Below are 16,117 nucleotides of genomic sequence, written 5' to 3' on the forward strand. Positions count from 1 at the left end.
TCTCCGCAAAATCGGCAAAGCGGGGAGTTCTGTCGGTCGAAAAGGTGAAGCCGGATAGGATGGGGGAATGTATTAGTTTGGAGAGCACGTAAATGACGTTCGTGCTCGATTGCATCAAGCAATCGTTGAATACTGCGAGAGAGTGCAAGCGTAACGCGGACGACCGTCGACTGAGACCGTCGGAGCGCGCATGCCGCTTTATATTCACAGCGCCCGAAGGAGAGGAGAGCGCGGAGAGAGAGAGTACTGCACATGCGCAGAGCGCGCAGCGCCGCCCACCGGCGCCTAGCAACGGAGTGAGAGCGCGCTGCGGGAAAACCGGAACTGTTTGGGAGAGAGTGTTCGCTGTCGGAGAAAGGAGAGGAGGAGAGGCGCAGCTGTGCGGACAACGCCGGACAGACGCAGGAAGGACAGGGGCGAGCATGAGATGCGTTGCATCTAAAAAATGCCCCGCGACAGTGCGCCACCCGTTATATCAAGGAAAGATGGTGCGCACCGGTGCAATTTGTCGAGGATGAAAAGACGCACTGGTGCGCACCGGTGAGGTTTATCGAGTGCACTATCGGAAAGCCAGACCAAACAGTATCAATACCACCGACGACAACCCATACGAAAAAAACTCATTACCTCGGATTCCAAAGCAAATATAACGTAGGCATACACGCCCTCCGTGTTTGATCAACGAAGCCGCCGTGATAATTTTACATTGTTGGGCCAAACGCTATTAAAAAACAAACAAAAAGGAATCGCATTTTGTATACTGCCAGTGTAAATCGAAAATGATTCTTGTTTTCGCCGTATGTTTCTAAACTGGGAGTAGCTTTTATTTTTTGTGCATTTTGAACCAGCTGAAAAGCTCCAGAATTTCCATAAGTGACTTCTGTGACCGTCTGCTTACGCGCGGACCATCAATTTGAAGCACGGGGGGCGGCGGCTCACGCTGCTGCGATAGCTACCCCTCGCCCCTGTTCGGGCCACTGTATTAGGAGCCCAACATGCGCTTTATTTAATACAAACCAACAGCAGCAAACACGAACAAGCCCTACCGGGTAACTCCATTCATTTCTTCAATGCAAGCCTTTGTAGAAACATAATCCAGTGCAGACGTTCGCAGACGACGCTTTCGGTAACGAGTCGCCCCGCCTATCCTTTCCTCCATGCCGGTCACCGAGCGCGGAGAGCAATGGTTCTGCGCGACGCCGCAAGGGGGCCGAGCATCTAAAGCCGGCGGCCCGGCGTGCGCGTCCCGCGAAAAACTCCCGCCTTCCTCAAGAAGCTTTTTGGCTGCCCTGCACAGACAGAAAACTTCCTCTGGGGTTTTTCCTCTCCTAAACAATTACCCCGTGACCCTGCCTTATCGCTTTTGCCCATTTTACGTGGCAGACACTTCTAATGGCCGGCGCACAACATATTCACTCGCAAAACATGGCCTTTTGTTTTTGAGACGGCGGGCGGACGCCGGCAGAACGCTAGGCGACTAAGATTGCGTTAATATGGCATGTTTCAAACTCTCCGCACAAGAAAAGCACTAGCTGACGAGAATTAGTGGCGCATATATTCAGCCAGGAATTTTTCAGGCTAGCAGACGACAGAAAACAAAAATGATCCGAAAACAATGTGCGGCGGGCGGTATTCTCCGTGTCGCAGACGACAATAATAAAACAGATGATCGAACCGGCAGTTCGCGGTTGATTCCACTGTTTATCTCCGGCTCGTTTCCGTGCTGCTGTCACCGTGTGACTTTGCGTCAGTGTGCGTGCCACATGTTCACCTCATATTATCTTCACGCGATAGGTAGGTCTCTACCCATGTTTCTGAATAACAGCGATTTTTCTTTCCAGTGATCTGCTCGTCAGTCAGTTCCCTTCGCGACAACGTAGACAGCGCGTGGGCTAAACGATTCCTTTACTGAAAATTGAGGGCCAACCTGCAAGCTGAATGTGCACAGGCTCCAGTTTTCATTTTCACCGCGATCTACAACCCCTGCTGACGATGTTGCCGGTATAAAATCGTTTTGATGTGGTCTGTAAAAAAAAAGTTTTTAGCCGTTTCAGACCATTTGTAGAACATAACTAGAGAAAACTAGAACAGTTGACGGTTTCTTAAAAAAAAATGAAAATGGTTTGAGATAATTTCTTTTTTATAAATAACCGAGCAACAGCTTTGTGCAGCTAGTTATCTCGCGACGGGTAGAGAGAAATCATGAAAAATCGGGTGGGGGCACATGGCGAGAAATTCAGTTGCTGTATCCGACTTCGAGATATCAAGGTTAAGGATAGAAAGTGACGATTGTAGGCAGCGGTGCATCCTTGTCTGCAATTTGGAGAATATCGAGCAGAATGCCGGGTCTCGCGGCATGGTGCCGCAACACTCGGGGTGCTCAGCAGTTTTGAGAAGGAGGTGGATAAACTACGATACGAAGGTTACAAGATAAGAGGGAAAGAAAAATAAGGAATAGGGAAGAAACAAATCGCCGCGTATCCCCTCGCTTCACTGCAAATGCCGTCGGAAGACGTACGGTAGCCTTCTGCCGCCCCTGCCAAGCCAAGAAACTCTTCTCCGTTCTTCGTTCCCACTTCTCTCGCTCCTCTCATAATGAATTGAGTGTAGGTTTGGTCAAAGTTCAGTTTTCCCGCCTCCTCACTGCTGGTGCACTATCTGTCGGGACGGCGCGGATCTTTTTCTTAATACGTTGTTTGTTTTAGGAGCGAATCCCCTTAGGGGCTGTCGGCGTCTCATGTCGTCGTCGCAGGCGTCGTCTCATGTAGCCACTGTACTAAAACACCGGGAAACTCGTTTACGCTTCGCGCTAGAGAGCTTCGTGCTTCAAAGACAAGCGACTGTTACACCAAAGCTGTATACCTCTACCCAGGCACGTACCCAGAATTTTTTTTCGGGGGGGGCCCAACCCAAGGTAACTTTTCTATGCAAATTAGGGGAGAGGGCGAGGGTATCCGCCGTTACTAGTACAAACACGATAAACGCGCAGCGTTTACCATAAATGCGCGTAAACCTGCATAGAGAAATGAAATTAACTGTATCCGCCCTTGTGATGGAGGCGAAAAGCAAAAACACTCGTACGTTCGAGATTTCTGAGCACGTTAAAGATCCCTACGCGAAGTTTGCAAAATTAAAAAAAAAGAACGGCAGTAATTACAATATTTAGGGGAATAAATACGCGAACTGCACATTAACTATACATTTCCGGAGCCTCCCACACGTTATACGCAATCGAAGTCGGCAGAAACGGAAGTGCATAGGCACTCGAGAGTTCAGATCTCCGTGGCAACCCTCTTGCGCTTCCATATTTTTCTCCAAACAAAACCTGTAGCTACTAGTTATGAAGGAAGGAAACAAAATGCTATAGGTAAATCGGAGATGTCATACGTCTAATTCCGTGTGTTATTACCCCGAACAGCCTCCGAGTTCGACGTTTAACGGTCTGCCATTCAAAGCACCAATGATTCAGGCCTCGGAAATTGCAGTATCGAGACGCACTGGACTGCAGGAAATGTAGATAAAAAAACGGTGGCAAGCGCCAGCGCGTCAGCGCTTACCTCTGGCAGTTTTGTAAAGAACCTTGTTATATCCAGGGATGCGCCTTGTCGCTTCCTCGACGTCGCTGCGTGGCTTGTCCAGCAAGGCGGGAATGAGCTCCTCTGTCCTCTCGTTCGGCCCATTGGTGAAGTAAACTCGTTGCTCTCTGCCGACACCTTGACGATATTCCGACATCGCGAGACTAAGCTATCATATGTACCCGGGGTTTCATAACCTCTCTAATACAAAGACACAGTTCGCAGTCCAATTTTCAAGCCGAAATTTCTCTCGGCCAAAAGTCTGGTTGGGGTCCGTCGAGATGTCCGGCCCGGGTTCATTTTCACCGTTCACCCGCGGCACCCCGTCTCTCTCATGTTGACCATTGGCCACTTAGACTCCGTGCTCTTCCCCGCTGAAGCCCGGTGTTCTCGAGGTCTGTTCATAGGAATGCAGCTCGGGGTCCGTAAACCCGCCAGTAAAGTTTGGTTCGTTGTTGAGGTGGGTGGTGTCGTCGTGAAGGACCCGATGATGAGACGAGGCAAGTAGATGATGAAGAAAAAGTCTATTTACACTTATTTACAGGAGACGACGAAGCATGAACATAAGATAACACATGATAATGAAAACTGGATTACAATTAACAGGTGCCGCAGCGCACAAAAAGGATATCGCGGCATGATCCCTGATGGGGGCCCGGGGGCCAAAACGGGTGCCGAACCGCCGCGCGGTTGGCGAGAAATTCGTGGGGCTCTGGCGCCCAGAAACTGCCACGAGAGCAAGTCCTCATGCGACCGCTCTTGGCCGCAGCTCCGGACAAGCTCAGCAAAATTGCGCATGCAGTCGCAAGCGAAGCAGCCTCCACACAGCAACACACGTACCAATTAGGATTTTGACCCCCGCTCCCCCCTGTCCGCCGCCCCAGAAAGTCGGGGGGAAACGAGTCTTCCCAAAAGCCGCGTAGAAGGTCGCCGGCAAGGCCGTCCCAAAGGGCTGCCACTCCGCCGACGGCTTGGGGGACACGGTAAAGCTGCGAGAAGGGAGGAGGGTCATCGCCCCGACGGGGTCCACCGACGCTGGCATCACTACACCGCCGTTGTGCATAGCAGCCATTAACCACAATGGCTGTCAATCAACAGTGCCGCTGTCACTGCCTTTAGTCGTCCAAAGGAATGCCGCCGGTGTCTCTTGCCGCCGTACAACTGCGATTCGGGCCTTCACTTTGTCACCCTGCCATCGCCGGGCTTGGTAACGTTGTTGCGCTTCCTTTTTGAGCGATCCTTCTTGTCCAGACGGACGCACCGACTGTGGAACAAGGCTTTTGTACTCCCATGGTAGCTTTCCCTAAGCGGGCGTAATGTTAGAGGCGCCGGACGGTGGGGTCAAGCATCCCCTCGCGCCATTCCGCTCGTCGCCATCCGGTTCCAAGCCCTTGTGTCGCCTTGGCTTGTTCGGCAGACGCTGCACACGTTCGCGAGCCGGACGTTGGAAGGCATTGCGTAGAGAAGCCCTACAGCGGGTTTCTCTGCGGCAAGAAGACTTCTTACCCTTCTTACCGACAAACACAAAAGCAGCATTTCCACGAAAACTAGTGAAAAACGCGCTGTGAGTTCGGCTCAGGGAAGGAATTTGTTGAGCCACAAACACCAGGCATGGGCGATAGTATCGGCCGACACCACGGCGCGCTAGGATGGAGGGATTTGTTGAATGTTAAAAGACAAACATTTTCTTCCCCACCAAAACATATGGGACCCGAGCCGCTGAAACCGCCACCCTGGTGAAACAAGCGATAAGTTACTGCTGTCTGAGAGAACCGAAGCACCAATTGCAGACGAACAGGGTAAAGGGGGTGCAGCGAATTGCAAGTGGCAGGCCGGTAGCAAAGCACGAAGCCAGTGTACAGCGGTACTGGCTTCCGCGTAAACGAAGCAAACATACCTCGCCTGTTTTTTTTTTTTTTTAATCCCACGTTGACCACCAAATGATTCATCTTTTTTTTTTCGAAATGAACCTAATCCACAAACCAAAACTAAGTCAGATAAAACTCCACTGCCAAGAAAATCCCGGCAACTTTCCCCTAAAAAATGTGGCAAATAAATAGTTGAGACAATTCCCTGCAAACGTGTACGCAGATCTTACTTCGTGTGGAAAATGAGCCAGACCCTGCTGTGGCATGGATCAAAATGAGCCAAATTCATTTGCTCAATGGGATTTTGCGTTGGTGTGACGTTTCGGGCTGTTTTGTGCGCTTTTGCGTCAATTTTTTTTTTTTTTTTTTGCTTTTGAGAGCTGGCTTATCATGAGGTCAGACAGCAATGAGGAGATCGGCAAATGATCTGCCGACACACGACTACGATAACGTGAACGGAAGCGGAAGTGAACGAAATGAAACTGAGAGGTGTGATACTATCATTTTATCTCGTCTCCCTCGTCTTTACGCGGTAAATCTGGTTATTATTATTGTTATTACTCCCATATTTCCCATTTACGTACCTAACAAATTAGCTGCCTCTTACAAGCCATGGCAAGCTATGGAAGATGATTTGAGCAGGCTTCTTGTAAAGCGTTTTGGAAATTTATGGCAAGGCAATGAAGAGCTTCATGAGTGTTTTCAGGCGTGTCCAAAAAAGTACCCTACGGAGCCATTCGAAAAGAGCTGTTTTTTAAAGGAGCCATGAAGAGAAAATGCAAGTTGGTTTTATTCGAAAGATTTCGTTTTTTATAGTGCCCCCAGCGCTTGTCCGGATACAAACGGTGCTTTATTCACTGCGAAATTAAACAATTCAGGTTAAAATTTTGATTTTCCCGCTCAATCGTGCGTTTTCGTGGTCCCAAGTGACATCACGGGAACCGACCGCTCTGCAGCCTAGAGTACCTTCATTCACGCATCCGCCGTACAGGATAGAGACACGTAACGCTGGCGCCGCCATGTTCGGTTGCTCGCTCGCCGCCGAAGCAAGTCATTGTGTCAAAACCGCGCTAAAATTATCGCCGCAACGCGGTTTACTGAAGAAGTTTGAATCATATTGTCTGTTTCGCGTTGCTAGGTCTCGTGGGAAACGAAAAGAATAACGCGTTGAGCCCGTTGGCCCAATTGCGGCGGCACGGGACCGTTCAAAGGTTGTCTCCACCCTGTAGCGGTGTTGGTTTGTTCCCGCGTTTCTTTACGTTCCGTAACCTAGATGGCGCCACCATACCGTGGCAAGCGTTTGGTTTGTTTTTGCCCGCATTTAAACCTGGCTTGTTTTTGTTCTGGGAGAAAATATTCGTTCCCTGAAACAGTGCTCGCTCGACAAATGGGGTCACGTAAGACACCGTTGCTTGCGTCAATCGGCCAGTGTCGTCTGAGACAACCCCAAGCCCCATAGTGCTGTGCAGCTAAACCAAAGCATGGTGTGCGCAGTACGAACAACAGAACGCATCAGTACTTCTATGTTTACATGTGCTTTCGTAACTTCCACTGTTTGTCCCATCATTCCTATTGCTTTGTAAAGAATGTGCCCTAAATTTAAGCGCAAATCGCTGGTTCGTCTAGTTTGTAAGCTCTACCTAATTTGCGTCTGCTTCTGCCAGCCTCCGCCAATCGCAGAGCTTAGCCCATGTGACATCACAGGTTCTGTTGCGGGAAATGAGCTGGTGGGTCGCATGACCATTCCCGTTTTTCCTAATTATGTAGCTTATTTGAGCGAAGTTTACGTTAAAAGTGGTGTCAGTATGATTCTAACGAGACAATCTTTTGAATGAACCAAACTTGTGTTTTCTCTTCATGGCTCCTTTAAGCTCTGTTGCATGTTTATTGCCTTTTTTGCTTGAAACTGTATCGTACCGTTCTTGAAAGTCGATTCTAAAGTTTTCATAAGAATGCCGCAGCAACTTGTCTGTTTCAAATGAGTACGAGCCAAATCTGAACTTATCTTAATATTGCTCAAATTCTCCGCATAATTATTAATTACTTGTCGCTATAGATTTCCCCTAGCTGACATGTGAAACATGTCATTTAATAGCTTTGACAGCACTGCATTTAGGTCCGGTTCCAAACTTTCGTTTTTTCCCCTTCAAATTCCCCTTAGGTGGATTTGGCTCATTACGAAAAAAAAGCGCCTCAAATAGCTATCAAGCCCAGGATTTGTATGGCGCCGCTTTAGAATGTGTGCGAGGGACGATGAAAGGTGGCGCGGGAAAGGGGGGTATGGCCCAAAAAATTTCGGGGGGGGGGGGGCCCGGGGGGCCCGGGCCCCCCCTCTGGGTACGTCCCTGCCTCTACCCCCCAACGGTTTCACCTCAGTTGGAAAAAACACCAAGGCGCCAAGAATACACATATGCACTGCATGCTTCGCGCCTCCCCAGGTTTAACGTTAGTGGTTATGGCCCGGGATTTTATGCCTGGAAAAGCCCGAGCTCGAGCTCTGTTCTTTTGGTGTTTGCCTTTATCTCGCCTTTCTGCGCCATTTTTAGCGCGTTGTCTACCGTAAAAACTGACCCAACGTGTGTTTTACTGCGAAGGAGTATACATCTAACTAGCCAAGGAAATTTTCGTGTCCGCTTCAGCATAAAACTCCCACGCTACTACCGGCTACACATAGAAACATCCCAGGCTACTAATGGCTACCGGCTGCACTCAGGCTACGCGAACTACTGGCACCGCCAGGGATCCAACCTGGGCCCGAAGAGAAGCCTAGCGATAGCCCGTCGTCCTGCCGACTAAGCAACGCCCACACGTGGAGACGGGGGGGAGTCAGATGGTGGTTTGGATTCAGTGTCTGGGGAGGGGGAGGGCGCTTTTTGGAGGCGACACATGAAAGAAGAGTGAGGGGGAGGCAGTGAGAGATATGGCGCCATGGCCGCGCGTGCCGCCCTCCTCTTCACCCTTCGAAAGATGTTCCTCTTCGTTTCGTTTCTGCCGACGCTGCTGCGCTCGGGACGCCGCCCCGGCTAATCTCAGGTAACGGCTGGCAGAGTGCCTGGTTTCACTCTTTGAAGAGCCGCGTGCGTGAATTGAAGTGACGCCGCATGGGTGATCGTTGTGGGTGCCGTTTACAGCTTCGCAGTCCAACCCCCTTCACAGCGCGGATCGGAGCCAATTTTTTAAGGACGCGTAACAAACGGTTATGTACTTGCATTTTGCCTCAAATATGGCTGGGGGTCTTTGAGCTAAATAATTTCGCCATGTAAGACCCACGCCAGCAGTTTTGGTAGTTTAGAACATTCGTGCCTATGTTACACTCCGCGGTCAAGTATTCTTTCACTTTGGCCTGGATGCTGAAAGACTATCGTCTCTTCAAAGACGAATACACGTTGTGCGCAGAAGCCAGTAGAGGGGACACGCTTAGCGGTAGAGGGAAGTCTTGCAATCCCCTTTCGTGCTCAGAAGAGAAAAAGGCGATACGCTTGGAGGTGGGTTTCACTGTGCAATGAGGCGTGCGAGCATCGCTCGAGGTCATATTCTTGGGGCTTTTTAGGCCCGCGGAGCCCCACTATACAATCATTGCATTGCGGCCGCAACACTTGAGAGCGTTATTGAGCCACGCTGCAAAATAAAAAAAAAGGAATGCATGAAAGTAAAGTAAAACATTTTTAATTTAAGAATGAGATGAAACGTAATTTGTACAATTGTAGGCTGATGAATTAGTCGATTCCCTTTATTAAACCAAGGACTCGATGAAAGGGATGAGTTCGGAAAATTTGGAGGGAAAGGCTGGACTCAGCTAGCACTGGACAGACGCTGCTGGAGGTATTTGGGAGAGGCCTTTGTCCTGCAGTGAACACAACCAGGCTGATGAGGATGATGATGGCGATGATGATTTCGATCATGAATGAAATCTAATGATGCAAAATGGAGGTATACACAGTAAAAGCCTCATTACTCGAATTCATAAACATATGGGGGAATATCTGAGTTGAGGTTAGTTAAAATGTCAGGGAAATACCACGGATTCCACCCTGTGCTCAGGGTACAGGTTTAAAAAATCTCGCTAAGGTAACAGCCGTTCAAATACAGACATTCTTTCGTAATTGAAGCGCAACCACAGAATCTTGCAAAAAGAGCACAATTCAAAACGAGGCTGTCTTGTGGCCGAAACGCCTGAAGCGCCAATAATTATTGCTCGGGAAATGGGCTGCTTTTGAACGTACGTTTCTCCTCACGCGAACATGTTTGATAAAAAAAAAAGGATTGGCTCATATTTTATTAAAATTTCCTTTCGAGGAAAGCCTGGGCACTGCTTTTTGCAATTCGTTAACGGAAACCCCCAAACCAGGTTACGATCAAGCCGTGTTCTAGGCCGGGGTAATCTAGTGGCGACCGCCCGTGGGTGACCGGTGCACAACCAATGACTCACCAATTCCCAGCAAGCCACTTCCTGGTTGTCTGAATCCCTCCTCCGCTCGAGCGACCAGACGAGGAGATCCTTGAAAGCGATTTTTCTCACGTTGAAGCACTGCGCTGTCCTCCACTCAGCCGTGTCTAGGAAACCCATAGGGGAGGACCGATTCAGAATGCGGCCAACTGGCCCAATTACTAGCAAAGAGGTTCACCAGTGACATTGGTGGCTAACATGGGCGACAAACTGAGAGACGAAAATTTTCGCGTGTACCTAGCCCGAGAGAGTCTACAGCTCAGGACGGAACTGCGAGCTTCTGCGAGTGCCTCAAGACCGTGCCCAGTGATTACGTGAGCAGTGCAACTGAGATTGAAGTTTCAAAAATAAGGCCCCCCGTGTCGCGGAAAGCTACGCAGAGAGGGCGCCACACAGCCGGTCGCCATTTCGCTGGGCTGATCGCGACCCAACTGCCTCAAGCGCGAGGTGCAAGCCATGCCCGTGCCTCCGTGCCCGTGCGAGCCCCTTCCTTCCTTCCTTCCTTCCTTCCTTCATTCATTCACTATTCCTTTGCCGCCTTCCCCATCCCTGGCTAGACCTTGAGTCACCCCTGCCGAATAAAGGGTTATAATAATAATAATAATAATAATAATAATAATAATAATAATAATAATAATAATAATAATAATAATAATAATAATAATAATAATAATAATCAATCAATCAATCAATCAATCAACCTTTATTTTTGGTGCCCAGGAACAACCCTAGGGTCTTGGTACTGGTACACCATATACAAGCATTCATAAAAACAAACTAAAATCAAGACAACACAACACAGAAAACCGTATATATAAAAGAAACAATAAGATAAAAATAGTTACAGAGATCCCAGAAAGCAAAAGAGCAAAAAAAAAGGAAGCCTAGTGTTAGAAGCCATGACACCCGGCCAGCAAAACGTTGAAGGCACGTGAAAAATTGAAAATACACAAGCAAATACTCAATGCACATGACGGAGATAGATTATACAAATAAAACAAAGGTTTTAATAATAATAATAATAATAATAATAATCAATTTATTTTCAGTGCCCAGGAACGACGGTGATGTCTTAGTGCTGGTACACTAACAAACATAAAAACAAACAAAATGACATGGTACATACAACACGTATCACTAAAAGAAGCACAAAGAACTATTAATAGAACTACAAAAAACTACACTAATAGAAGCGCAAAGAACGCTAATAACAATGATATACTCTATAGACGGAAGAGTTAGCCACAAATAATGTACTGGTTAAGTTAACATACAGCCAATTAGAAGATAGTGAGGTAAGGATAAAGCTATCCAAACGAGAAGTTCAATAAAATGCAGTCACGAGCAAACAAAGGAAGGTGGCATAGCAAGATTGTGGGAAAGGAGTAAGGCATATACCGTTAGCTACAAACAGCACTACTTAGCCCTGCACGAAACTGGGCCAGGGAGCCATTAAAAACATCCAATTTGTCACCAAGAAAGTTGTACAGGCTTTGCAGTCGGTGGATAGGCGAGTGACGACTACTAGTTGCACCAGTATGGAATGGATAGCGCGATCGCGTGCACTTTTGGGGAATTCGGAGCGTAAGCTGGGGCAGAAGTTCTGGGCAGGAAATGACTCCGTGTAGTAGCTTGTGCAGAAAAAGAAGATCAGCTCGATCACGCCTAGAACTCAAGGGAATAAGCTTAGGAAGCTGATGTTGACTACAGGACAAAACAGAACCGCGTCCTAGCCGGTGTTTATATATTGACAGGAATTTTTTTCTGCACTCGTTCAAGATACTGGTGGTTGGACTGGCAGGTTCCATTCCAAACGACAGATTAGTATTGTAATTGGGGGAGGCATACTGATGAATAAAGTTTTAAAAAGGAACAGGAGAAGTGAAATCTCTTGTAAACCTGCACACCGCACCCAGAGAGCGGAGGGCCCGCCCGACCATCTGTCGTATATAGGGAGTGAAACTGAGGGAGCTGTCGAACAGCAAGCACTCCAAGGTCTCTAACCTCGGAAACTTTTGACAGACGAGCATTATTACGCGTGTAAGAGAATTGGAAGGGATGTGCTTTCCGGCTGTAGGTGATAACTTTGGTTTTATTAGAGTTAATTAATTAATCCCTGCTCAGCACACCAGCGCGCGAAAGATGAGATGTCATGTTGAAAGGCGAGGCAGTCCTCTGGGCAATTAATTATTTTGTAAACCTTTATATCGTCAGCATACAAAAGAAAAAACGAGCTCTTAACAGAGGTAGATACGTCATTAATGTAGAGAGAGAACAGAAGAGGGCCCAACACGGAACCCTGAGGTACGCCGCTGGTAGGAATGTAGTCGACAGATCTTTGGCCATTTACACTGACATAACAGCGTCTGTTAAGAAGATAGAAGATAATAATAATAATAATAATAATAATAATAATAATAATAATAATAATAATAATAATAATAATAATAATAATAATAATAATACTTTATTGCCCTTAGTTGTGACCATACAGAGTAGCGGGCCCGTCAAAGCCGATTTGGCTTGAGGGACTGGGCCCGGCCAGTCGACGAAGCGAAACAAATGAAAGGCAAAATGGTACATGTAGTCGCCGAAAACTCAGAAGGACCGCATCAGATAAACATAAGCATGTATACACGAAAAACACTTGATAGGTTCAATAATGACATCAAAATTTTTAAGTACATTATACAGCATACCCATTCAATGCTTTCTTAAGTTTCATTTTAGAGGATGCATCAAAAATATAATCTGGCAATTCATTAAACATTTTTGGGACATAAACACATCTTCGTGCCATACCGTAGCGAGTACAAGAACGAGGGACAACAAAACGAGGGTGATTTCGTACAACTCGAACAGACTTATGTTCAACCTTAAAATCAGAAACCCAAAAATGATTAGTAACGACCGTCCGAATAAAGAGAGCATCAAATGAGGGCAAACACAAATGTTTGAAAATGTCGGTAGAGTTATACATGGGAGAACCGTAGGCTATAGATTTTAGTATGTTTTTTAGTATAGCATCAACTCGCGTTTTCCACCGTGAGGAACAGCTAGCGAAAACAGTGATCCCATACCTTAACACTGTATGCGAGTGCATGAGCTACACTTTTCTTTATATGCATGGGTACAAAAGTTTTCATATTAAACAGCACACAAGCCACTTTACGAAGTTTGTCACAAACAAACGCTAAATGATGTTGCCATGATAATGCACAGTCAAAAAGAATTCCCAGGTACTTTACATATTCAACGTATTCAACAGGGTTACAATTGCAAGGGTGAGTATGACAATGCAAGTACACAGGAATATTAATCAAAGTAGTTTTTAAAGGGTTCCGGAAGCAGATCAATTTAGTTTTATTAGCATTTATAGTAATTCTATTTTGTGAAAACCAACCTACAGCATTACTTATGTCACTTTGTAGAAATCTTATCGCTGTTCCATAATTAAGATGTTTAGCAAGTATTACGGTGTCATCGGCGTACTGGAACACCTTGCATTTATGAATTACGGACGGAAAATCATTCATGTAGATATTGAAAAGCAGAGGAGATAAAACTGATCCCTGTGGCACACCAGTTAGTAAAGGAAGAGGACTGCTAAATTCTAGGTTGTTATCTGTAGTTACGACCTGATACCGACCACTAAGATATTGATTCAAAAGATCATAAAATGGCCCCCGGAAACCTAATAGTTGTAGTTTTTGTAACAATAATTTGTGGCAAACAGAGTCGAACGCTTTAGCTACATCTAAAAATAAAACACATGCAAAAAGATTAGAATCAAAGGCGGAGTATAATTCGTCTGCAAATTCTTCCAGCAGTGTCATGGTTCCTCGACCAGCTACAAAACCAAACTGCCTAGGCGAAATGACCGAAAATTTTTCAAGGAAGGAAGACATCGTCATCAATAAGAATTTTTCTAATATTTGGGAAAGGATTGGCAGTATGGATATGGGCCTATATGAATTAACATTATTTTTGGGCCCGGCTTTGTAAAGAGGCCGGACAATGGCGGTTTTTAAAGGTGAAGGAATGTCTGAACCATCGATAAAACCGTTTAGTATGAAAAGGACAACCCCCGATAGAGCCTCAAAATTCCTACGAAGCGTATCAATCGACATTCCGTCGCAACCGGCAGGTTTATTCGAACGAAAGCTGAAGACGATAGATTTCAGGTCAGACTTTGATAACCGCGGCAAAAATGCTGACGAAGGCAAAGATTCCTTAAGCGTGCAAGGCCCGTCAACAAGAGCGGAACATTGAGGAACGTTTCTAAAAGCACGATTGAACGCATCTGCGACCTCTATCGGATCTTCACGGAAGGATTGAAAAACTGAATAGTTACTACGTTCCTTGCCGCGTAAACTGTTCACAAGAGACCACGTCTTTCTGGGATTCTTTGAGTGTTGATTGAATTGATTGAAAAGATATCGGCGCTTGGCTGCCCGTAAAAGGGCGACGACTCTGTTTCGCGCAGTTTTATGGTGTAAACGTAAGGCATGGTCTTCAGGTGAACGTTTCACACGCTTCCACAACCAATCTCTGTACGAGATAGCCTGAATTATCTCGGAATCTATCCAACAGCAATCCTTACGGCGTTTTTTCGACACGAAAACCATGCTGGAGTGCTCAAATTCCTTCAACTTCTGACATAAATGTTCGTATGCGGTACCTGGGGAGCCGTTCAACATTAAGGTTGACCAATCGAAACCAGACACCAGACTATCAAACTGTTTTTTGTTGACAAAAGAAAAACGAATTTTAGAATCATCAATACCTTCCTTTTTACGCGCCATAGTTAAACTCTGGTTCGCTGAAATGCGGCATGCCACAAAATAATGGTCAGCCAACTTCTTAGTGATGACGTAGGAGGCAAGAGAAAAACTTTCGGCCCTGATAAAGATATGGTCCAAGCATGATGTTACTAGCTTATTGCAAACCACTTCTTCACGTGTGGGAACATTAATAGTGCTCTCAAGACCGTGGGAAGACAGCAACGATAGATAATCAGCAACAATATGCTGGTCAGAACGCAGTATATTTATGTTTAGGTCACCGACCAAACATAACTGATCCGCTGTGCCGAAACTCTTAAAATTTTCTTCTAATTCAAGCAAAAACCTTGCGACGCTGTATGAAGGAGGACGGTAAATTGCGAAAAGTACCTAAGAAACAACACCATAGGCCACTTTAATAGTAACGGATTCCGAGTGCGTGAAAGTAGCATCAATGTACGATACCTCAAAATGGTCGCGGACAAAAATAGCAATACCCCCGCCACGGCGGTTTGGTCGTGTTACAACGTAAGATTGGTAATTCGGCAAGGTGAACAAATGAATTGAAGACTCCGGAATGTTTATTTCTGTGATAACGAACACATCGACGTATCCAGTGGCAGCTTCAGCGATACATTTGAATTCATCCCAATATTTGCGCAGACTACGGATATTAATGTTCACGATGGTAAGATCCCGTCCGAAATTGCTGTTACCCAAGTCATCTCTAAAAGAGCTGAAATTCGCAAACTCTTGCGAAACAGGAGCCATGCAATTTATTGTATCTTAGTAATGTCGGACAGTTTGCTTACTCGGATGAGGGGAGAGTCTTCATTTTTTTTCGCGTAGATTTTGCCTGCTTTCGTCCAAGAAAAAAGATAGCCTTTGTCTTTTGCTGCCATTCTAGTGCGCCAGTAGAGATCGCGGTTGAACTTAGTCAAATTTTCGTTAAAGAAACAGTTTTGGCAACGCCCCCGACTGGTGCAACGGTCGCAGTTTACCACGTGAGGCAAACCAAGTCTCCTTGATCGAAACTGACGCGAACTGCACCAGAACTACTGGAGTCGTTTCACGCTTAGCAGAAGTCTGAACTGCCACCACGTCAGTGGTGGAGAAGCTTTGTAGCTTTAGTGCGACTGTTAGTTCTGAAATTTTTTCTCGCAAATCTTCATCTGGTTCAAGCGGCAGTCCATGAATCTCAAGGTTTGCTCTGCGGTTATACTGTTCGCTGTCATTGACCACTTCTTGCAGTCGCTGAATCTGAATGGCTTGCTCAAACAGTCTTTTTCAAACCATTCAGTTCTTCTTCCCCTTTCGAAATTTTCAGCTGGTTAGCTTTTGCTTGACCTAGTACAGTATCATACTGCTTCGACGTGAAATCCACCGACTCCTGCAATTCCTGAACGTGCCCAGACAACCCTGCGAGTTCCGCTTTGAGAGAGA

The sequence above is a fragment of the Haemaphysalis longicornis genome, unplaced genomic scaffold (assembly GCF_048455015.1).
Source record: "Haemaphysalis longicornis isolate Haplotype H1 unplaced genomic scaffold, Haemaphysalis longicornis Haplotype H1 scaffold_1, whole genome shotgun sequence".
Taxonomy (NCBI): Eukaryota; Metazoa; Arthropoda; class Arachnida; order Ixodida; family Ixodidae; genus Haemaphysalis; species Haemaphysalis longicornis.